Below are 23451 nucleotides of genomic sequence, written 5' to 3'. Positions count from 1 at the left end.
GTCTCCTGACACTACAGAGAAGCGCAGGGCCCACTTGAACATTCCGCTGTGGAGATACTAGGGAGGACGTATGGGAACCCCAAAACAGTGCTGGGAAGGCGCCGGGCCGCTGGCAGGAGAAGGCTGGGGCAGTGTCCTGAGTCCCTCGCCCAGCTCCAAAGCCAGATAGCCCTCACCACCCCTACCTTCGGCTTCCCGCCTGACAGTCAAGGGGCAGACACCAACCCCCACAATTCCAGGCTGTCGCACCGTCAACCCGCTCCGGATGCGCAGACGCGGCGGCGCCCGTCTGAACCCGTGAGCCCGCGGCTATTACATCACTTACCACCTCACCCAATTGCCGCCTTCCAGAACCTACTGCCACCTCACTCCCTTTCAGGCTCTGAGAGTTATTAGCCCCGCCTTTTCCTGTCTCTGTTAAGTCCCTCCCCCTAGCGTCTGCTTTCGTACACCTCCTGGAACTTTTCCCCTATATCCCTCCGCCGGAGAGGGCGTGGTCTGAAAGAGATGTGCGGGAACTCGTATTGTTTCTAAACTAGACCAAAATGGAACTTCGAAGATTCTCTCATCTCCAAACAAAGTAATTTCTTTCTAAAGGAAGGATTCTCGGAAAGAAAGTAGAGGGGGCAGGGAGTTAAAATAAGTCAAGCTGTTGTGACTCAGCGTGGCATAAAGCCGAAAGTATCAAGCAATAAATAGGGCTTTAAAAATTCATGCAGAATAGAGCACGGCAAGTCACCTGTTTTGTATACTTGTGCATAGTGTGATTTTTTTTGAAGACCAAATATTTTAAAAATAAGTCACCTGCGCATCTAATCTGCTTTACAACTGAATAGCTGTTATAGACTCCAGCTGCTTGCATGTACACTGTATATAACTTTAAAAGATAAGAATTGTCATCCCATTTGTATAGATGGAAAAGCTGAGGCTCAGAGGTTAAAAGATGTACACAAGATCATACAGTCCAAAAGTGGTAGAATTGGGAATTTAAGACAGATTTGGGTACCTTCAGAAGTTCCGTTTCTCTTTCTACGGTACCAGTGTGTTAGGCCTTTCTTGTACCTCACCTGACCAGTAAAATGTGATGCTCCCACCCTCAGAGTGCATATAGTGAGAAGAGGATCATCCAACAAGCAGTGACCTCCCCCCAAACAGCAGGTATTCCCCAAGAGCAAGCAAACAACCTCTCTCTTGAGTTCCTATCCCTTTTCTATGTATTCTGTGAGCTTCTAGCAATTAATTTATTGATTATATTTACTTCAAGCAGTTGGGGAATTGACTTTGCATCCACTAAGTAAACCTTCATTAGTAGCTTAGGGAGGGAGAAAAACACCCTCTGCAATAGTTGAGTGGGTAGTTCCAGTTTAACAGAAAGGTCTAAATAGGACACTTCTCTGGAACTGGGTGGAAAAGGACAGGGAACAGCTCGCTTTTTCTATGGAACATCCAGGAGACCAGTGAGAGTAGCTGGGCCCAGGAATAATTCTAGCTTGTGTCATTGTCTAGAGTTATAAGGACAGGTAATAAATGTTCAACAAATCTATTGCATCAGTGATAAATTACAGAATGAATATTACAATCAAGACCAACAAATTTATTAAAAAGTTATAAATGCTACAATAGTAAGATGCTTAAAATTAGAATAAGCTCAAATCTGGTAATAGAATGAATAAACGTACTGGCCAAAAGGAGAAAGAGTCCAGCAGGATACAGAGGGGCCAGCCCTCACAAGTCTGGCTTCCTTCTTGAAACAGATCTAACCAGCTCAAATGTGTGGGGAAAGGAAATTCTGTGTCCCCCAGACCCTAAACTTTGAAAATCCCTGACTGAGAACCACCTTTCCAGGGAAACCAACTTGAGCTCAAGTCTCCTTAGCTGCTGAAACCAGTGTGCAGGGCTGAGCCTAAGTAGACAGCCTCTACTTTCATGGCCCCAAACAAGAAGGACCACTTTAAAGGTGGGAAGTTTGAAGTCCAGGGATCAGAGCATGGGTGCGATCACGGTTGTCTCTTCTCTTTTTTTCCCCTGTATTATTCTTGGAATTGAGCAGAAACAAGTTTAAATTTTTCTTTCAAATAAGTGAATAACCAAAAAGCCATTTCTCCCCTGCAGCTCTGTTGGAGAGCTTCCAAGTTCCCTCTTCTATTCCTCAGAAGAGCAAAAGCTTGGAACAGTAGAGAGCTTGAGGAATGACCTTCAACCAAGCCACCATCAATCAAAGGTAACTGCAGCACCTGGCTAGGAAGAGCTCTCTATATGATCAACCTGGGCTTCCTCAACAAGCAAAGTGTCTTGAGTAGATCATTTCTCCTCTGATCAGCCTTTCTCAGTTAAGCTCCCACAAGCCTGATACCCACTTGTGTGGAAGCATTCCCGGCATCAGGAATTGGCTCATTGCTGTCTCTAGATGGGCCTAGAATGTAGAGTGTGAGGAGCAGGAGCCCTAGCTCTAAGGTATTTTTCTGCCTTCTCTCTGTTTCTTCCCTTCTGTCCCCCCACCTCCCAGCTTTCTCCACAAACTTTAAATTTTGCTGCCAGGACTCCCTTCTGGACTCCAGACATTTTATTCACTGGAACATAGTATACCAAGCCACATGTCAACCAGTGGTTGTGGGATAGAGGTGTGAAACAGCCCCTCTAGGCGTTCACCTTCAAAGAACTCAGGGTCTGATGAGAGAGACACAGGAATGTAAACAGATCAAATTAAAATAGCCCACCAAGGGTCATAAAACAGAAATATTAGCAAAGAGCTGTAAGAATAAGCCCATTCGGTTCACATTGCTCTCTTTCCAAATCCCTTAGGTGAGTAAAACTCTTACACATTCATCATCTTATTTGCCGCAGACAGCCCTGTGAGGTAGATGATTGTACTCCCATTTTACAGATAAAACAAAAACCCTCTCTCTGAACTCTTCAGAGCTGTGCTCTGAAATATAATAGCTGATAGCCACATGTAATATTTTGATTTAAACTAATTAAAATTAAAAATTTAAATTCAGTTCTTCAGTCACACTAGCCACATTTAAAGTGCTCAATAGTCACATGAGACTAATGTCTTCCATATTGGACAGTGCAGATTATAGAACATTTCTGTCATCATAGAAAACTCTATTAGACAACAGTGCTTTAGAGGTCCTAAGAGGCAGTGCAAGAGCAGGAGTGTAAAGCCAGAGCTATCAGTGTTCCCAGAAAAACAAAGTCAAGCTGCCAACATGGAAGAATCAGGAAGCTATGGGGCACTGCAGAGGAGACCAAGAGGAACTGGCCTTCTGAACCAGAGTCTTCCGCTTCCTGGGCTACACTCAAATGAAGTGGGTTGCAGTAATCAAGGAAGTACAGAGACCAGATGATCTCTACCTTGGGACCTGGGCACACCTGAGCTTGTATCAGCAGCTTCTTCAGTGACAGTCAAGAATTCTATGTCTCTCCACCCCAAGAGACTTCAAGAACTCCAGTGATTGTGCTTTGCTCTATCTCTGGATCATTTCTGAAGGTTTCAATAGCAGAAAAGGAAAAATTAAAACAAACAACACACACACACACACACACACACACACACAAAACTTAGCATATCTAGCCCCAGTTAAAGGCTTGTAAGACCTCCAGATGGCAGCCTCCCACCTGCTGGAAAGCCTTGGCAGCTCCAGGGGGCTTTGACCAGAAAAAGTAAATTTAAGCCTGCATTTGCTTTCAGCTAAACAGGCGTCTCTGATTCAGAGGAAAAACACTCAAAAGAAGAGACATAGAAGACAGACAAGATTTCAAAACACTCTCACCACACAGCTCCTACTGAGGCCAAAGCAAAACCCCAAGAACCATGATTCTGTCTCCAGAAACACCTGCGATCACACACCTGCTCATGTACACAGACAAATGTACTAAATCACACACAGGAACATACATAGTTAGGACAGATGTAGTGACGGTCCTGTTCTAACAGGTTATCCACTGCCATATAACAAAGCATCCCAAAACAACAATCACTTAGCAGTTTGGGCAGGGTTTGGCTGGGAAAAATTGACTCTGCTCCATGTACGGTCAGCTGGTATGGCTCAACTAAGACAAAATGCTCACTAACGTGGCTGGCAGTTGACGCTGGATGTTGGTTGAGACCTCAGCTGGTGCAGTCAGCCAGGACACTGACAAGTGGCCTCTTCCAGTAGCTGCTTGGCCTTCTTACAACTTAATGGCTGGTTTCCAAGAATGAGCATCCCAAGAGAACAAAGTATAATAAAAGTGCATGGTATTTTTACAATGTAGCCTCAGAAGTCACATAGCATCATTCTGTCATACTCTATTGGTTGATGAAGTCACAAAAGTCTGTTCATATTTAAGGAGAGCAAAAGAGCCTACCTCTTGATGGGAGGAGTGTCAATGTCATGTTATAAAGAAAACATGTGGGATGGGATATATCATGGCAGATACCTCTGGAAAATAGAGTCAGCCACAAATCCTACACCATGACACAAACATCCACACTTGTACACACAGCTTATACATCCAGACTCATTCACCCAGTACACAGATGTGTTTACACTTGTGGATAAATTAAAATATGCTGCATTCACATACATGAACATTGTCATACAATGATATGCACATTGCCATAGATATATTACTTGCATACTTATACAATTAGGCATGTCTATGAAACACACAAACATACACATATAGAGTTGCCTTGAAAACCAACCAGAGACCCTAAGGAAACCAGAGTGGGGACAGACAGAGTATAACCTAGACGTCAGCTGTCCCCTCATCCTGCTCCATTTCCCCACCAAGATCCTATACCTTCAAAAGCATCAGTGTAAAATTATGAATTTACTATAAAGGTATCACAGCAGTAAACATTAATAACATACAGTGCAGCAGACAACTTGAAAGCCTACTTGAGCAGTTCTTTCCTTCCAAATCCCATTAGATCATCAAATCTATATCACTGTCGGCAGAAAGCCTGCACTGGAGACTGTGAAGCAGCTTAAGAACAGGCTTTGGAATTGGACAGACCTAGGTTCAAGTCCTGACTGCCCCTCACTAGCTAAACAAGTTGCTTAACCCAACCAACTTTAGAATGGTGTTTCCTTATCTATAAAATGGAGATAATATTAGTACTCACCTCAGCGATGGTTATAAAGGTTAAATGAGACACCATATATAAAGAATGTGGAACAGCGCCTGGCACAATAAGTGCTGCATAGTTCTTTGCTATCAGTCCTATTCTTTTTTGTGTCTCTTGACTATACAGACATTGTGCTAGAGCAGAATGTAGATCTTCAACCTTAGGGCCATAGACCAGTACCAAACCATGGCTTATTAGGAACCGGGCCACACAGCAGGAAGTGAATGAAGCTTCATCTGTATTTGCAGATGCTCCCCAGTGCTAGCATCACCACTTCAGCTCCACCTCAGATTATTAGGCATTAGATTCTCACAGGAGCACTGGTCCCTGGTGCCAAAAAGGTTGGGGACCGCTGTCTAGAGGCTGGGCAAAGTTAAATCACGTACGAACACACATGGGGGTACTTACTACCTCACACAGGAGATCCCATCTTATATTCCTAGTTAACATTATAAGTAATTATCCCGTTCCCATACCTACACACACCACACACATTATAAATCATGCCCAGACTGTATAGAAGCTTTTACGGAAAGATTGGAAGAAGAGGTATTACTCAGGCAGACAAACTCTCCCTCCAATCAAAAATGAGACACACAGAAAATAAAAGGTATAGAGTGTCTCTGAGACAGAGGGTTTCCAGGGGCTTTTCTAGAAAAAGAAAAACTGCATTCTCTGAGCTGGGTGAGGATGACAAATTCAACGCAGTTTTTCTCAGCAACATCTTTATTACCCCATATGTTGGAGCGCACAATAGGCCAGCTCAGGCGACAAGGGGCTGGTCTTATTCAACTAATCATTCTTATTTGTTTAGCTAGTGTGGCTTCTCATTTCCCTATGGCCTCCTCTAGAGATGCCCAGGAGGAGAGGCATTGGCACCAAGGTTATTATGAAATTAGGAGACCCATCGAGCCATCATTAGAACCACTGCGGGCAAATAAATCTTCTCTGGATAGAACTGGATTGCATAGCCATAGGAACCCTGCTTCATTCTCCTAAAGTCTGTTCCTCAGGAACTGGCAGGGGTAAGAGCTGAAGGATGGAGTAAAGTTGAGGGGTCCTTCTCCAGGGCAGGGATCTAGGGGCCTTGTCCATGCCCCACTCAGGGGAACAATGACAATAATAACAATCTAACATTAAACAGAATTTTACAGTTTATAACATTTTCTCACATTTGTTATACCATTTAATTCTCACAGGAATCCTATGAGATGCAGGTTTTATTGTCCCTCATTAACCAAAAAGGAAACTGAAGTTCAAATACTCTGAGAAATGCCGCACAGTTCTGGGCACATAGTAGCCCCCAAATGAAAGATGTAGAATGAAGTGCTCCTAAGTAAACCTTTAGCTCCAAATCTAATATTTTCATGTTACAATAGGTTAGAATCCACCTACCAGAGTGTGTTCATTAGTTAACAAATTTATTGAGTTTCTGTGTCAGGTGGTGTGCTAAGAGCTAGGGATATAATGTGAGTGAGCTGACTTAGTCTTCAAGTAGATTAAAGAGAGCCTTGAATTCTTTGCACTTGTGTCATTGAGAGGTGGGATATATTTCCCCTCCCTTTGAATTTAGGTTGGCCTGTGCTGCTTTGACCAATAGAGTACAGAAGAAGTGACACCATCCAGTTAAAAGCCTAGTCTTCCAGAGTTTCCATTTTGGTCTTTCAGAGCCTGAGTCACTGTAATAAGTTCAACCACCCTGAGGGAGAGACATCATGGAAATGCAGAGGGGCCAAGCTGAGCTCAGGCTTCCAGCTATCTTGTTAAGGTATCAGACATAGTGAAGCTTTCTTGGACCCTCCAAACCAGACCAGCCTCCAACCAAGTGCCACTGAGAGGTCCCAATCAATATCACATAAAGCAGAAGAGACATTCAGCCAAACCTTTCCTGAATGCCTGACACACAAATCCATGAAGTATAACAAAATGGTTATTGTTTTAACCCATGAGTTGGCAAATTTTTTCTATGAGGGGCCAGATAGTAAATATTTTAGGTTTTGTGGGCCATGTAATGTCTCTATCACATATTATTCTTGTTTTAGGGTTTTCTTAACAACACCTTTAAAATATAAAAAGAAATTCTTGGTTTTCCAGTTATACAAAAGCAGACTGTGGGCTGGATCTAGCCCATAGGCCCTACATTGCCAACCTCTGTTTTAAGCCACTAAGATTTGGCTTATTACCTAGCAATAGCTAACCAGAACAGTCTCTTCCTTCATGAAACTAATAGACTGCCAGTAAGACAGATATTAAAAAATTGATAATCAAATTGCTACACATACCCCAGATACCATCACACTTAACATCACTTAAGGGCTTCAGGAAAAGATTTCAAAAAGGCAACATTTAGGCTCAAATTTGAAGGACAGCTAGAAGTTTGCAGGTGAAAAGAAGCAGGAAAGAGCATAATGGCCCAGCCATTTTGGCTCAGTGTGGGACCTTCTGAAGGACAATACTGGTTCCAGAGCTCTCTGCTAGACTGGCCAAGGGCCTACATCACATTTTAATTTCTTCCTCTGTCCAATTTTCTGCTTCTGTTTCCCCACTTTCATAGGTGTTATTCTCTAATAAACATCTTGAACACTAAATTCTGTCTCAGTGCCTGCCTTTGGAAAACCCAACACATGACAATTGCTAAAACAAAAAGGAAATTTATTGAGTCATGTGATTGGACAGTCTACAGGTAGAGTTGTGAGTTTCAGAGCTAGATTCAGCTAGATTTAGAGCTCTAACTAGGGTGACCAACATGGAATACAGGACTTTCAATGCTAAAACCAGGAAAGTCTCAGGCTAACTGGGATGACTATGTGTAACCAGGCCTTGTTTTCTCTCCATTTCTTGACTCCGCTTTCAGCTAGGTTGAATGATTCAATCTCAGACTCTACATATAGCAAGCCAGGTCAGCAGCTTCAGACCCTATATTTTCTCAAGGTAGACTCATGCCAGAAGGGAACTAGTGTGCTCCCCTCATGGCTCCAAAGAATTAGGTTGAGTCTTATTAGCCTTCATTGGCCTGCTTGAGTCATGTGCCCATTTTTTTAGTTTAGTTTTTCAACTGAGATGTAATTCACATACTATAAAATTCATCCTTTTAAAGTATGTAATTCAATGATTTTTAGATATTCAATTATCATCACTATCTGATTCTAAAACATTTTCATTATTTCAAAGAGAAACCCCATTACCTTTACCTCTAATCCCCAGTAACCACTAATGGACTTTTTGTTTCTATAGATTTGCCTGTTCTGGATATTTCATATAAATGGAATCATATAACATATGACCTTTTGTGTCTGTCTTCCTTTACTCAGCATAATGTTTTCAGTTTTATTATGTTGGAGCATGAATCAGTACTTCCTTTTGTTGCTGAATAATATTCCCATTATATGGCTATACCAACATTTTGTTTATCCACTCATTAGATGATGGACATTTGGGTTGTTTCATTTTTTGACTGTTATGAATAATGCTGCTATGAACATTTATGTACAAGTTTTTATTTGAATTCCTGTTTTCAATTCCCTTGGGTATATACCTAGGAGTGGAATTGCTGGGCCATATAAGTCTATTTGTGTCCCCATTTTTTAACCAATCAATATGGCCTGGAGTATGGAATGGTCTCATTGGTTTAAACCTAAGACACGTGTTCTACTCCTAGTACTGAGTGAGGATGGAGTTAGTTTAATTAAAACCACATGGACTGAGGAGAGAATGATGGTTCACCAAGAGAATATGGGGTACGATTATCAGATGGAGGGTGAATGGATTATAGGCAGCAAATCTGTAAATAACCAGTACAAATAGCTACAATTATTGAATACTTACTATGAGCCAGTCACTGTGCTAAGTACATGCTAAGTACATGCATTATCTCATTTAACCCTCACAGCAACCTCATGAGGATTCTACTATTATTGTTATTTTACAGATAAGAAACTGAGCCTCAGAAAAGTTGAGTAAGTTGCCCAGGATTGTATACCTGAGAGATGAGAATTTGAACCCAGGTCTGATTGCGAAGTAAAGTGTCAGAGAAAAAACATTTCCAGTTATGTTAAATATATCTGCTAGAAGATCTTTTATTTCACTTACCCAATATTTTCATAATCATTGAAGAAGAATCTATGTAATCAAAAATTTTCTTTCACATCAAGGACAGGGAAGAACAAGCTTTTATAATGAAAAAAATCACAGTTGACATTTTTTTCCTTTAGATTTCCAAGTAAGCTTCCAATTTTGTCAGATTCTGCATCACTGGCATTGAAATTAAACAGTAACATTTCTCAGAAAGCCCTCAGGCTTCTTGTAACCAACCAGCTTTTTCTAATAAGTTTAGCAGAATCTCTGCTAAATTCTTGTCATAAGATTTGGAACGCAGAACTCTACATCCTGCTCTTACCCTCTTTCAGATGATTTTCAAGAGCTCTTATAACAGGCTCTTAAGTGGTCCTCAGGGTGAGGACCTTGGGCCAGGGATCTCTGACTCCCTACTCTCTACTCGTGCACACCAGAGCTTGGATGGTGTGAGATGGATGGGACAGAAGATGGGAGGTAGCCAAAGAGTCAAAGAGGTATAAGAAGTTGCATTTCATTGCTCCCCATCTTCCACCAATTCCAGGAGGCCAACCTTTGTAACATCTCAGCAGAATAACTTCATAGTAAGCCACATACTGTATTGTTTTATACTAAAGTGCAGCATACCAATCCTCCCTGAGAGACCCTTTCCCACCACCCCTCCTCCCAATGCACACACATCCCCACTAAAACAACTTGCATCCTAAGCTAAGCCCTTGAAAGATTTACTGCCAGCACCACAGACAAATTAGTGAATACCCAGGCAGTTGATTCCAAAGACAGGATGCTCATTTGCATGAGGAGTCGTGTGTCATTTGCATTATATTTGCAAGTCATTTGCATGTCATGTCTGCCCTGTCAAAATGTGCATAAATCCTTTGTATTTTCACTTTTTTATTTTCTAAAAAAGGACTACACCTCCTCATCCTGCTCAGACTGTCTGGTAAAATTACTAATTGAGTATTCCAGGCTTGATTGTGAAGAGCTTCACATACCTTGCTGAGGAGATCTCAAACTGTGGAGAATCCTCAAGAATATCAGAACCTGGTTTGAGATATTTCATTCATTCATTTATTCCAGAAATCTTTATTGAATACCTCCAATGTGCCAGGCACTGTTCTAGGTGCTGCGGATATATCTCTGAACAATGAGCTATAAATAACTACAGCGTTAAAAGCTAAATCTTTCATTTCCAAAGATCACTTGGCACCAACCCAATCAATAAACACAAGTGCAAACCAACACTGAAATCTCCCCAAAGTGCTTGGTTATAAGGTGGTCATCTGGATCTTTCGGACTATGCTGAAATTTTAATTAATCTTAAAATTAAATAATAAAATTCTTAAAAAGTACTAAAGACCCCTAAGAATGAAGATCCCAGGGATTCATAAACCACAGGTCTGAGGAACACTGATCAGGGAGCCATTAAATGATTTAAGCACGGAAATAACCTGGCTTTGCGTTTTAGAAGGATCATTCTGGAAGCAACATGGGAGGAGGGCTGGAAGTAGCTTGAGGCCAGAGGCTGAGAGATTATAGAGGCATGATAGTTTGGGTGTGACTGAGATGTGGGGCTGTCCACATTGTCAGCCTCAGAAACCTGAGGCCCCCTCATTGATGTCTCTCTGATATTAAGTCACACCACATACATGGTTGCTTTAGAAATTTTCAATAAAAATTTGTGCAGTTACAGGGAGGGATTACAACATACATTGTTTTACTTAAAAAGTTAGTTCTAAAAATGTCTATTCAAACTCTCTTATATAACTGTAAGTGGTAATCCTTCACTCTTCTAACACCCAGCTCTCAACTGACTCTAGTCTTTCCTTGATCTTTTAACCTCTGGTACTTCAAATTCATCATCCTTTTATTTTGTGGAGCAATTCAGCTTCTATTCCAAAATTCTAGGGAGTGTGGAAAAACAAAGTGCCCTTCAGTTACAGGACCTACTCTATGGGAGGTTATAAATAACTTTGTTTTTAAATTTTGTCCTTAAGAAAAAGCTTATAAGGATCTTATCAAAAGCAATAGCTCTGCAATGGAAAGAAGAGATAGCGACATGGCAAAGGGAGAATCAGGTGGGGAAAGGAAGTCATGGCCAAATACAAATACAAAGATTCAAGGGGTAGGTCATAGACAGCTCTCATAAAGTCTTGGTCACATACTTAAGGTAGATTGCTTGGTTTAGATGCTCAGAAGTGCCCAGACACGGTCTAGTTAAAAACCCAGGGTAATGCCAACCTCTAAAGAAGAGAAAGGTAGTAGAATGGAGCCCAAGGAGAAATGATCAGAGAACTGGAGAGAACATAGAGCAGAAAACAAGAGTTTCAAGAAAGAGGAAACCAGCAATATAAAACATCACAGGGAGGTTTAGCACAAGGAAAACTAAGAAGTCATTTAGCAAATAAGGCGACCTTCTAAGAGCAGTTTTAGTGAGATTTCATGGGAGACACTTCATTAGTTTACCTAAAAGCCATTTTCCCACTCTTCTTCCTTACTAGTAAGGACTACCTCTCACCGGAAGGGCTCAAATATGCCAGACAGTTTCTCAGTACCCCTTCCTCAGCCCTTAAACCTAAATGGAAACAAGTGACCTAGTTCTGAACAACAGGACTTGAAAGAAAATATGGAAGCTCTTGGAAGAAAAGATTTTCTTTCTTGACACAATAGATATCTTCAACCTTTTCTTTCCTGCTTTGGAAATTATCGTGTGAGCTTATTCTGTTTAAAGCTATGGCAGCCACCTTAGACTATGAGGACAAAAGCCCAAGAACAGAACAAATACTCTGAGGGTGGCAAATGAGAAAAGCCTAGATCCTTGATGACATTACTGAGTGGCTAAATTAACCAAACCTAAAGCTACTTACCTCTAGATTTCTTTTTATGTGAGATAAAGAAATGTCCTATTGATTAAATCACTATTAGTCAACTATTTCATTATTTGTAGCCATGAGACATGGTGGGCACAGAAACCAGAATTACATTTATTGAGGAGGGAATGGAAGACAAAAAAAGCAAAGATTCTAAGTCTTGTCCAGTGGTTTCCTAATGCCAATTAATGAATTATCTGTGTTAAAATTAAATGGACAATTTTCTAAAACACAGCTTTCTGGTCTTTATTCCTGGAATATTCTGATTCAGTAAGTCCAGCACAGAACCAGGGATCTTTCTTTTTAATAAAGTCCCCACTAGTACAACATTTTGGAAAATAGTTGTCACTTTCTTATAAAGTTAAATCTATACCTACAGGTACCCTATAACCTGTAATGTCACTCCTAGATATTTACTCAAAAAAAAAAAAAAAAAGTCCACAAAGAGATGTGTATGAGACCATCTATAGCAACTTATTCGTAATAGCTAAAACTGGAAACAAGCCCAAAACAAGAGATCAAGGACTGAGGATGATTATAAGGGATATCAAGGGGCATCAAAAGTCTGTTCATGACTAGAAATCAGACATTGGAGCCAGTGAGCATGGTACTATGGTTTTCTCTAGCAGCCTGCAGGCAGGAGCAGAGAAAATTAATTTTATCTGATCAATATGTAGGAATTCTAGTGGGAGAGATCAAAACCAGGAGGCAAAGGAACTAGAAGTAATGGTGAGAATGGAGGCAAAGTAACTATCTTTGTGCTTTTGAAACATCAGTGTCCATAGCTTCCCTTATTCTACCCCCTTTAGCTCTGCCCTCTGTGTATTTCATGCCTCCTCTTCCTTAGATTCAAAGATAGGAAAACTAGCCAACCCACTATGTGCGCTGGGACTGAGGCTTCAGAAGAGAAAGTAGTAGAGGTCAAAGTCAGTCCCCCTGAGATGTTCGGCCCACCTGGGGACCCAAGAAATAAGCGGAGGCAAATCCCAAGTTTCTGTGGCCACCATGGAGGATGCGCTCACTGAGGGTCTGAGGAGCTGTCATCTATGGAATGTAGTAACTGATGACCTAAAAAATTAATTGGGCTGCTCCAGATAAAACGTAAAAGGAAAATCCTGTTTAAGCAGGTGTCACACTCATTTGGCAGAAGGCTGGGTACTGATATGCATATGTCAACATAGTCTTCCCTTCCCTTCCCCATCTCCCTCACTCATGGCTGGTTTCAAGCTGCTCCCTGGGGAGAAGCATCAGAGAAGCACAACTTTGCAGAGATGAGAAGGGGACTTTCTAAGGAGAGAAGTCCAGGAAAGAACAGTAAAGATGGCTGATGTCTATAATATTATAGCTCTAACTTCCCTTCCTCTCTGTCTCTGAAGGCTCAGTAGAAGAAAAGAAAAATAAACTAACACTATTAGAGGTCTACATTATGTCTAGCCCTATGTTAAAGCCTTTGACATTAATCTTTCCAACAACCCATGTCCAAGATCAGACCCAAATAAGGAAAGTGGAGTTTGGGAGAACAGAGCGTAACACTGTAACACAGTTAGTGAGGGGCCACACCAGGGCCCCAGCACAGGTCAGTCAGAATCAAACTCTGAACTGTTGCTACTATAATGAGCTGAGTGGTGCTTTCTGTGTATGTTAAAAGATTAATAACTGTGTAAACCAGTATAAACACCGAACTATATAGAGCACTGACTTGCTGGAGAGGGCTCAATTTCCCTAATTCCCAGGACACTTAGTGACAAACAGTTGAGACTGCCATCTTTCAGCAAAGCAACAATGAGAGCCACCACTTCCCGAGACCTTATTAAGTGCCAAGCACTGCTTTAAGTGTTTATAGGTGTTATCTAATACTTCTCTTCACAATAGCCCTATGAGGCAGCTGACAGTTATCCTGTCACATAGTAGACCAGAGAGCACATCTCATCAGATAGATAGATAGATAGATAGATAGATAGATAGATAGATAGATAGATAGATAGATAGATAGATATAGATATAGATACAGATATAGATATCTATATCTATATATAATCAATAGAACACTTTCTCTAATCAAAATAGAATTTAATAAGAGACAGATAACAAGAGCCCCATGCATTTGGAAAAACTTCTAGACTCATGGGACAAAAATCAAAATGGAGATATTTAGAAATGAAAGTTAGCTGTGGAAAGCAAAGCGATACTTAGAGAGAAATGTATAGATTTAAATGCTTACATAAGAAAAGCAAAAGCTGAACAAAAGCATTCCATTTGAGAAGTTGAACAGACTAATCTGAAATAGAGAAGGAGAAATAAATCATGAGACAAAGGCAAAAATTAATAAATTAGAAAAATAAATATATAGAGAGGATCAAGAAAACTTTTTGATAAGCTCAATCAAGGAAAAGAGAAGGCATAAATAAACAATATTGAATAAATTTTAAAGGAGATATACCTTCAGATACAATATAAAATTTAGTCATGAAGGAATACTACAAAGGATTTTAGATCAATCAATTTTTTACTTTTCATGAAATGAATTATTTCTTTTAAAATAGATAAACAATGCTATAATGGAGACATTATTTTTTTTCCACAGGTGAGGAAACTGAGAAAGCTAGTAAGAAATAGGATCTGGATTTGAAGGCCCAGGCAGCAGATCTCCAATCCATCCTTCCTCCCTCCCTCCCACATTCACTGAGCACCTGCCAGACACCAGTCACTGTACTAGGGATTATAGGAATAAAAGAAAAATTTCTTGCACTCATAAAACTCCCTATCTAGCAGAAGAGATTAGGACAAGGACTAGGGTGAAGTCAAGTGAGATACCTTGGGCACAAATTTTAAGGCTGTATTCATTCTTACTTGCACGATTCTCCTTAAATTTTGCTCCCTAAGTCCTGGCCCTGCTACTAGGCACGATCACAACTTCAAAGTTACATACTTTCAACAACTTGAAACAGGTAAAGATTCTGAGCTATGGATATGAGGAAAGGGCATTCCAGGCAGGGGCACTAATATGAGCAAAGGACACAGCAGGGAAGCCGCACGATCCCTGCTGGGAACAACAAGCAACTTGGTCTTTATGAGGCATACAAATCAGTGCAAGGTAGAGAATGACAGAAGAGAGGTTAGAGAGATAGCCAAGGTCTAGGTCATCATAAGTGCTTTATATCATGCTAAGGAGTTCAGACTTCACAATAAAGTTTTAAGCAGAGGAGTGACACAGGCATGATTGTATTTTAGACTGATTCCTCTGGCAGAAATGTGGAGACGGTGGTGAGGGTGGGAACCAGGCTGAAAGCAGAGAGATGAGTTAGGAGGCTGTTGCAGCATCCAAGCTAGAGATGAAGAGAGCCTGCACTAGAGTAATAACAATTGAAATGAATTAAGAGGAAATGCATTTAAGAAATATTTGAGATGTAAAATTGGCAGGACTTAGCAGTTGATTGACTATGGGAAAAGAAAGTGAGAAAGGAATCAAGAATGAGGACCTTTACTACTCAGTTTCTGACATGAATAATTGGAATATATAGTGGTAACACCAACTTCCATCCATTTCTTGATTTATTCCTACATCCAACAATCTATCCATTGGTTTAGTCATTCATTTATTCATTTTTTTGATTCATAAATCCATATGTCCATACATCTACACATCTGCCCTTTGATCAAATTCTTATGTGTCAAAGCACCATGAAGAATGCATGTATATAAAAGGCATAATACCTAGCCTTATTCATTTATTCATTCACTCACTAAACTTCTATTGATATCTCCTGTGTGCCAGATACTATTCTAAATAATAGAGATAGTTTATTTAAATAAATACTATTACACAGGACATATATATTATATAAAATATATGTTATAATAGCAGTGAACAAACAGAAAAGTCCCTGTTTAAGAACCTAATGTTCTAGTGGGAGGTACAGATAGAATGCAAAGAAATAATATAATTTCAGGTTGTGAAACTTCTTTTTAATTAAAGAAACCAGAGCTCCTTTGAGAAATGGCTGGTTCTAGGGCTGGGGCACGAAATGTATAATATGAGCCTAGAGCATCTTTCAGTGTCAGAAAGAGAGCAAGAGCTCACACAAAAACCCAAAGAGACATAGGAGCCAACTGAAAGAGTTCCCAGTAAGCAAGCTTAGAATAATTCGAAGAACAAATAAAAAAATACCTAAGTCTGGACCTCAGAGTACAGTTCCAAACCAGATATATAAATTAGGAGTCATAATTATAGAAATCATATATATAAAACTTGATGCTAAAGAAGATTGCTTAGAAATGAATGTGAATAAAAGACAAATCCTTGGGACCCTGAACATGTAGAGGACATGAAAATAAAACAAGGAGCTGCAAGGAAAGCAGGAGGAAAACCATGAGAGTGTCAGTGCCCAGGAAGCCAAGTGAAGAAAGTGTTTCTTAAGGAACAGTGTGATCAACAATGTCAAATGCTGCTAAGACACAGAATAAATGATATATGACAACCAAAAATCAATAAATTTGGCAAGTGCCTTCAAATTACTTCTTATCCAAAGGGGAGCTAAGAGAAATGAAAAAGTAAAGGAATCACCTGTGTTGCTCTTGGAAAAAAGCCAGAAGTTAGATAGATATATAGATACATACATACATAATTATATATATATATGTATATATGTAAATATGTACATATATATATATGTATTAGGATATAATCTTAACCAGGCTGCCTGGTGATGTGGGATGGAGGGAGGGGATGGGCGGAGAGAGAAAGATGAAATTCCCCAAATTGTCAGTATCAAATACTTGTGTCTGAGACCACCAGTCCAAACAGGGCAATTACTAAATCTTTAAGCTAGAAAGATCATCACTAAACACAAAAATCTCTCCTTGTCTTCCAGGAAACTGTACCTAAACTTGCAAAGAGAAGGGCTTGTTGGCTGAAGGGACTATCCCAGGATTCTATTCCTTCATTCACAAAGTATTTATGGAGCTCCTACTGTGTGCCAGGTAGTCTACGGGCTCTATGAAAATAGCAGAGAACAAAACAAACAAAACTCCATGTCTTAGGGAGCTAATAGTTTCCTGTGTCCCTGCACTTTCTTCTAGTCTCAGCCTCTTTTGTCCATGCCCAGAAACCCTGAAGCTACAGGACAGAACTGGGCAGATCTACCCATCTCTCTCTCTCTCTCTCTTTCTCTCTCTCTCTCTCTCTCTGTCTGTCTCTCTCTCTCTCTGTCTCACACACACACACACACACGTGTGCACACACACATCGCCCCCTCACCCCCCTCACATCCACCCCTAGGCCCAGTAGAACATGTCAAACTCTCCCTTGCAGAACAAAGTACAGAGATCAGCCCCCCTTGGCAGAGAGTATATTTTCCCCAGGGTCAAACCCAGGCTGGGAACAGAGGTCCCACACCTGGAGTGCCATTAGTTTGGATGTCACTGCAATTATCACGTTGGCTCCAGACAAAGCCGAGTCACAATTAAGGACAGGATTTTAAATCACAACTTTCCAGAGTCTCATTAGGTAATTGATGCTGATCACATTGCTTAATGGAGACCCATAAAATGCTTGCTATTTATATTACAATGGGCAGAGAAAAGGCTCAACTAACCAGATAATTGACAGATGATATGAGGAACTAGGGTGAAGGCATGGGGAGAGGCATGGAATCTGGCGAAGTTCCTCTGCCTGTGGCTTTCAGCTTCCTATTGGTGATAATTGTTTGACCTGATTCAGAAAAGATTGTGCCCTGGTCTTCACAAAGCCCAGAGCTGCTCTTCCCAGGAGCCCGGGACTGAGATAAGAACTGTCCTTTAATAGGATTTTCTACAGCAGGTTAAATCATTTTCTAAATGAACAATTTCAGTCATCCCTTTCCCATTCAGTAGGAGAGAGTTAAACTCACTTTTACAGCCTATACCCCTACTTCCCATATCTTTACTTACCCAGCTCTTAGCAAGAAAAAAGGTCTGGGTAAAGTACAGAAGCTACAGATTGTAACAAGACACTTTGGGTCCAACTGAATTCACCAGATGATGAAACTGTTGCACCCCATTCCCCACCTTGCACATCGTCTATATGCCAGTCTCCCCAGAACAGAGACCCAGGGTAGGCCAACTTTCCTGCTGCTCACCAAGAAGGGGACATAACACTTCCTACTGCAGAAGGCGGGGTGGAGATGAGATTAATTTCTTTCCATTGTTGAGACATGGAGCTTTTCAACAGGGAGCTTTCATTAAATCCCATAAATCAAGACATATAAGGCATTCTCGTAATCTTCAGGTATTTGGAAGAGATCCGAGGGAAAAGAAAGAATAATCTTGGGAAGGAAAAAGTTATACCACCTACCGACATATGGACTGAAACTGAGTTAATGGAAAATGTATCTAGTAAGGTAGAATTGATTGTTCCCAAGATTCTGCCTCTTGGTTGATATGGGACCTCCCCATATCTGCATTCATTTCTGCTTGCTCTATGTGAATAACTACTCCTCTTCCTTTATTTTCCTTCCTCTCCTCCAACTCCTCCTTTTGTTTTCTTTCTCTCTTCTCTAGTATGCTCTTTCTGTCTCCTTTTGCATTGGGATTGGTAGATGGTACGATGTCCTGATTAAGAGCAAGCACTTTCTCCTCCAAATAGATCTATAGATTCAATATTCCAGCTGGTTTCTTTGCAGAAATTGACAAGCTGATCCTAAAAAAAATCACATGGAAATGCAAGGGACCCAGAATAGCACAACGATCTTAAAAAAGAAGAACAAAGTTGGAGTACTCGCACTTTGCAATTTCAAAACTTACCACAAATCTGTAATAATCAAGACAGTGTGTTACTGGCATAAGGATAGACATGTAAATCAGTGGAATAGACTTAAGACTCCGGAGTAAACCCTACATTTATGGTCAGTTGATTTCGAACAAAGATATCAGATAATTCAGTGGTGAAAGAACAGTCTTTTTAACAAATGATGCTGGCAAAACTGGATATCCACATGCAAAAGAGTGAACTTGGACCCTTTCTTCATAAAGATTAACTCAAAATGAATTATAGACTTAAATATAAAAGCTAAAACTATAAAACTCTCAGGAAAAAATATAAAAGTAAAATTTCATGTTTGGGTTAAACAAAGTCTTCTTAGGTATGACAACAAAAGCACAAACTACAAGGAAAAAAGCTAAATTGGACTTCATCAAAATTAAAAATGTTTATACTTCAAAGGACACCATCAAGAAAGTGAAAAGACAACCCATAGAATGGGAGAGAATATTTGCAAGTCATATATCTGATAAGAGACTTGAATCTAGATTATCTAAAGAACCTCTGCAACTCAAAAAAAAAAAAATGAATAACCCAATTTAAAAATGGGCAAAAGATCTGAATAGACATTTCACCAAAGAAGATATGCAAATGGCCAATAAGCACATAAAAGATGTTCTATGTTAGTTATTAGAGAAAGGAAATATAAAACCACAGTAAGATACAACTTTATACCACTAGGATAATTATAATAAAAAAGATAGATTCTAACAAGCATTAGACAGAACGAGGAGAAATAGGAACCTTTATACACTGCTGGTAGGATCATAAAATGGTACAGCTGCTTTGGAAAACAGTCTGGCATTTCCTCAAAATTTTAAACATAGAGTTACCCTATGACCCAGCAATTCCACTCCTAGATACTTACCCAAGGGAATTGAAAACAGGTGTTCGCACAAAAATTTGTATAGGAATGTTCATACTAACATTTATAACAGCCATAAAGTAGAAGCAATCCAAATTCCCATCAACTGATAAATGGATAAATACAATGTGGTATTGCATGGTATATCCATATAATAGAATATTATTAATCTATTTTATTAATATTAATGGAATAGTACTTGGCAATGAAAGAAATGAAGTACTGATAAATGCTACAACACAGATGAACCTTGAGAAGAACATTATGCTAAATGAAAGAAGCCAATCATAAAAGACCACATAATGTATGATTCCATTTATATGAAATGTCCAGAATAGGCAAATCTATAGAAACACAAGTAGATTAATGGTTGCCTAGGACTGAGGGTGTTGAGGGAGAAATGGAAAGTGACTTCAAATGGATATGGGGTTTCATTTGGGGTGATGAAAATGTTCTAGGATTTAATGTGGTAATGATTGCACAATTTTGTAATATACTAAAAACCACTGAATTATGCTTTAAAAGAATTACATAGTATTTAAGTTATATTTCAATAAGGATAATATACATATATATGTGAAGAAAAGCAATGGGTAACTTAAAAATTAACTAAAAATTTTGTATGTCATTGTTACAACTAAGAAGTCTGATTATTGTATTTTTAAAAAATAACAAAAAGATTCTTAAAACAAATTCTGAGGTCTTTCCTTGCAAATCTCGGTTTTAGCACCTGCTGACTCTGATCTTGAACAAATTACTTAACCTCACTGAGCTCATTTTTCTCATCTATGAAATGTGCATTAGTTTGTCATGAGGATTAAGTAAATCATGTAAAGACACCTAGCACATAGTAGGTGCTCACTAAATGAAAACTAAAAAAAGTGTCAGGGAACAGTGGTAACTAGAGAAGGAGAGAAGAAACAGTATTCATGGGCCAAGGCCACACATCCATACATTTATGCCTAACCTTTTGCTGGGATCTAGGGACATAAAGAAGTCCCTGACTTTGAGGAGCTGAAGGGCTGAGGAATTAGGCAGTTCTGAAAAAAAGAAAGAAGAAAAAATTTCCGCAATAGAGCTATAGAAAAAATTGCTCAGGGGCAGAGAGAAAGGCTTTTAAAGGGGAGGAGACTTTTGGTGTTGGCCAGGTGAAAAAGGGACAAGTGGACCCTTGTCCCTTCTCCCATCATGGGTGACCAAAAGTATGTGAAGCACCCCCCTGTGGAGAAAATTGAATAGAGCCAACCCAGCACAGACAGAGGCAGATGTCAAAAGAGCAATTGTGGATTGATTACCCTTGGCCAGGATGAGCAGTGTAGCTGGCACAAGAGGTGGCCTCATTGGCCTTGCAGTAGATGAGCAGAGCCTTAGGAGTGCCTCCTGTCTCTCCTTGTTCCTAGCTCCTCTCTGCCCCTAAGCCTCTGTATCGCCTTCTCCCTTCTACCAGCCCTCAGGGGAACAGCCTGATGCTCTGTGGGCAGAGCATGACACCTCCCTCACTCCTCCCTCTAGTGACTCATCCTCAAGACTGGAGGTGGCAGGAAGTGCCAGGGCCCCAGAGCTGCAGCCCCATACTGATTCTGGCAGTTTAAAGACATTCTATCTTCTTCCCTCCTCCCCCTACCCCTGCTACCTTCCTTACTTCCAGTTCTGACTCTTGACATATCTATGTAAGAGACACCCACCTCCCCTGGTCTTTCCATTGCCTCCTCTGGTCTCTTAACTCTGGCCTCCAGGGTCTGCTGGGTTGAAACAGCCTGATCCCAAGGGAAGTAAGCACAACCCAGACCTAGTGGCCCTTTCCTGGGAGAGGTGGCTAGGCAAGGTTTATATCCCCATGGCCAGGCCTTTGAGGGGCAGGGCCCATGATGTGGAAAGCCTTCTGAGCAACACTCAAAATAACAGCAAAATTATTTTACTACATACTAAGTGTTCCACAAGCTTTGTCTCATTTATTCTTCCCAACAACTCTTTGAGGCAGATACTATCACTTCCATTTTGGGAAATAATTTGGAAAGTAGCAGACTGGGGCTCAAACCCAGAACCCAGATGGACTCTTCTGCCTGTCCTGGGAATGGAGGACAGTATAGGCCTCTTTGAGCACAGCTTCTTGAGTAATCTAGGGGCCTTAGTACAGTAGCCCTGGGATCTGGCTGGAGCTAAGGGCTTTGGCCCGAGCCTCCCCACTATTCCCCATGGCGCTTGTGGACCTGACCCACTCTCCATTCTTGAAAGGTTACTCAGAGGATTCTTGTCCCCTCAAAATCTTATCTTCCCATTAAACTTCCAGAACAAATAAATATCAATGTGATTCTGGGGTGCCCAAGAGCTACCACAAAAGAATGAAAAGAACATTGCTTATAGGCGTAGGTCCACAGAAAGAGGTAAAGACATCCAAGTGTGGCATTAGCCTAGGCTTGCACACATCTATCACACTGAAGAGGCACAGAGATGGCCCAGATGATAATAGAAATAATAATACTCTTGAATTACGTAACACTTTGTAATTTCTCAGGCACTTTACAAGCATTGGATCTTCCAGCTGACCTCCAAGGACCCAAGGAGACAGAAAGCATCTTTCATAAGTGTCATCACCCATCAAGCTTTCCCCTCAAAGGGGGAAAAATAGGAGGCAGGCAAGGCAGTGAGTGAGTTAACCAAACTCAAGCTCCGGTGGGTAATTGATAGTTTTTATGGTTACTTTATCCTCAAACTCCTCAGATATGTATTTTCACTGGATTACCACATTTACATAATAGTGCAGGTTGAGAGACCCTATAAATCTTCTCTACATGGAAGTGAATACAGTGGAAATGTACTTCGTTGGCAGTGATTTGTTTTACTATACTACTGCCCTTCGATTTAGGGAGGAAAGAGCAAAGCTATTAGCTTAGGAAGGGAGGGAGGAAAGGAAGGAAAGAAGCGTCAGGAGGAAGATCAGCCATCTAGAAAGAGGAATGAATGGGAGGGGAAGAGATAGGGAGAAAGGGAGAGCTTTAGGCAAGGTGAAAAGATGAAGGAAGGAAAGCTGTCTCAGCAGTCAAAGGTTTAGTGATGAAAGATAAAACAATTCTGTATGAGGTGTAGCTGGCCGCTGCGGGGCAGCCCACAGTAGTGGGGTAAGAGAGATCCAGAAATCTTTTGGGTAGGTGCCAGGCTCTCACCTTCACAGCTGGTCAGTAGAGACTGGGAGTATAAGGAGAATCACAGGGCACAGGGCTCCTTTTAAGCACACTTAAGGTGTTATCAGAGGCCTGTCTGGACCTCTTCCCACCACATTCCACCACTCCATCTGCCCGTATCAGGGAACAGGTGGACTCTAGGGGCATAAGGACTGAACTCTAAGAATCCCTGGGCCTGAAGTCTTTCTGATCCAGAGACTTGGATTTCAGTTTCTGCTCTGCCACTAACTTAGCTGGATGGTTTTAATCCCCTAAACTCTCAATCTTAGTTTATCTATTGGCAAAATGGGAATTTATTCATCCATCCAACAAAAATTTACTGATTGTATACCAGGCAGTAGGCTGTGGTATTGTCTGTACAACAGAAAACATGATAGTTAATAGTCTTTTCCTTTAATGAGAACACAATTTAACAAAGGTAAAAAACACTTTCTCCAAGAAATAGGCCCCGCCCTCACTCGGATAATAGTAATGAGAACTTTCTCTGTGCCAGGCGCTGTGCTAAGCATTTCCATGTATTAACTCCTATAATCCTCACCGCAGTCCTG

General features: G+C 40.6%; 1 protein-coding gene across 4 annotated transcripts in view; it reads right to left on the bottom strand.

Moving 5' to 3' along the window:
* The window catches only part of SIL1 (SIL1 nucleotide exchange factor), a 174642-nt gene extending 174239 nt beyond the window's left edge, over positions 1 to 403 (bottom strand). The window contains exon 1 of one of the 4 annotated variants that reach the window (XM_016160604.2): positions 326 to 403. The gene's annotated coding sequence lies outside the window, so the exon portion shown is untranslated. The other 3 variants (XM_016160601.2, XM_016160606.2, XM_036225209.1) reach the window with 3 other exon arrangements.
* Positions 404 to 23451: the final 23048 nt, after the last annotated feature.

This window comes from Rousettus aegyptiacus, unplaced genomic scaffold (assembly GCF_014176215.1).
Source record: "Rousettus aegyptiacus isolate mRouAeg1 unplaced genomic scaffold, mRouAeg1.p scaffold_m13_p_7, whole genome shotgun sequence".
Lineage (NCBI taxonomy): Eukaryota > Metazoa > Chordata > Mammalia > Chiroptera > Pteropodidae > Rousettus > Rousettus aegyptiacus.
This window is presented reverse-complemented; position numbering and strand designations above follow the sequence as displayed.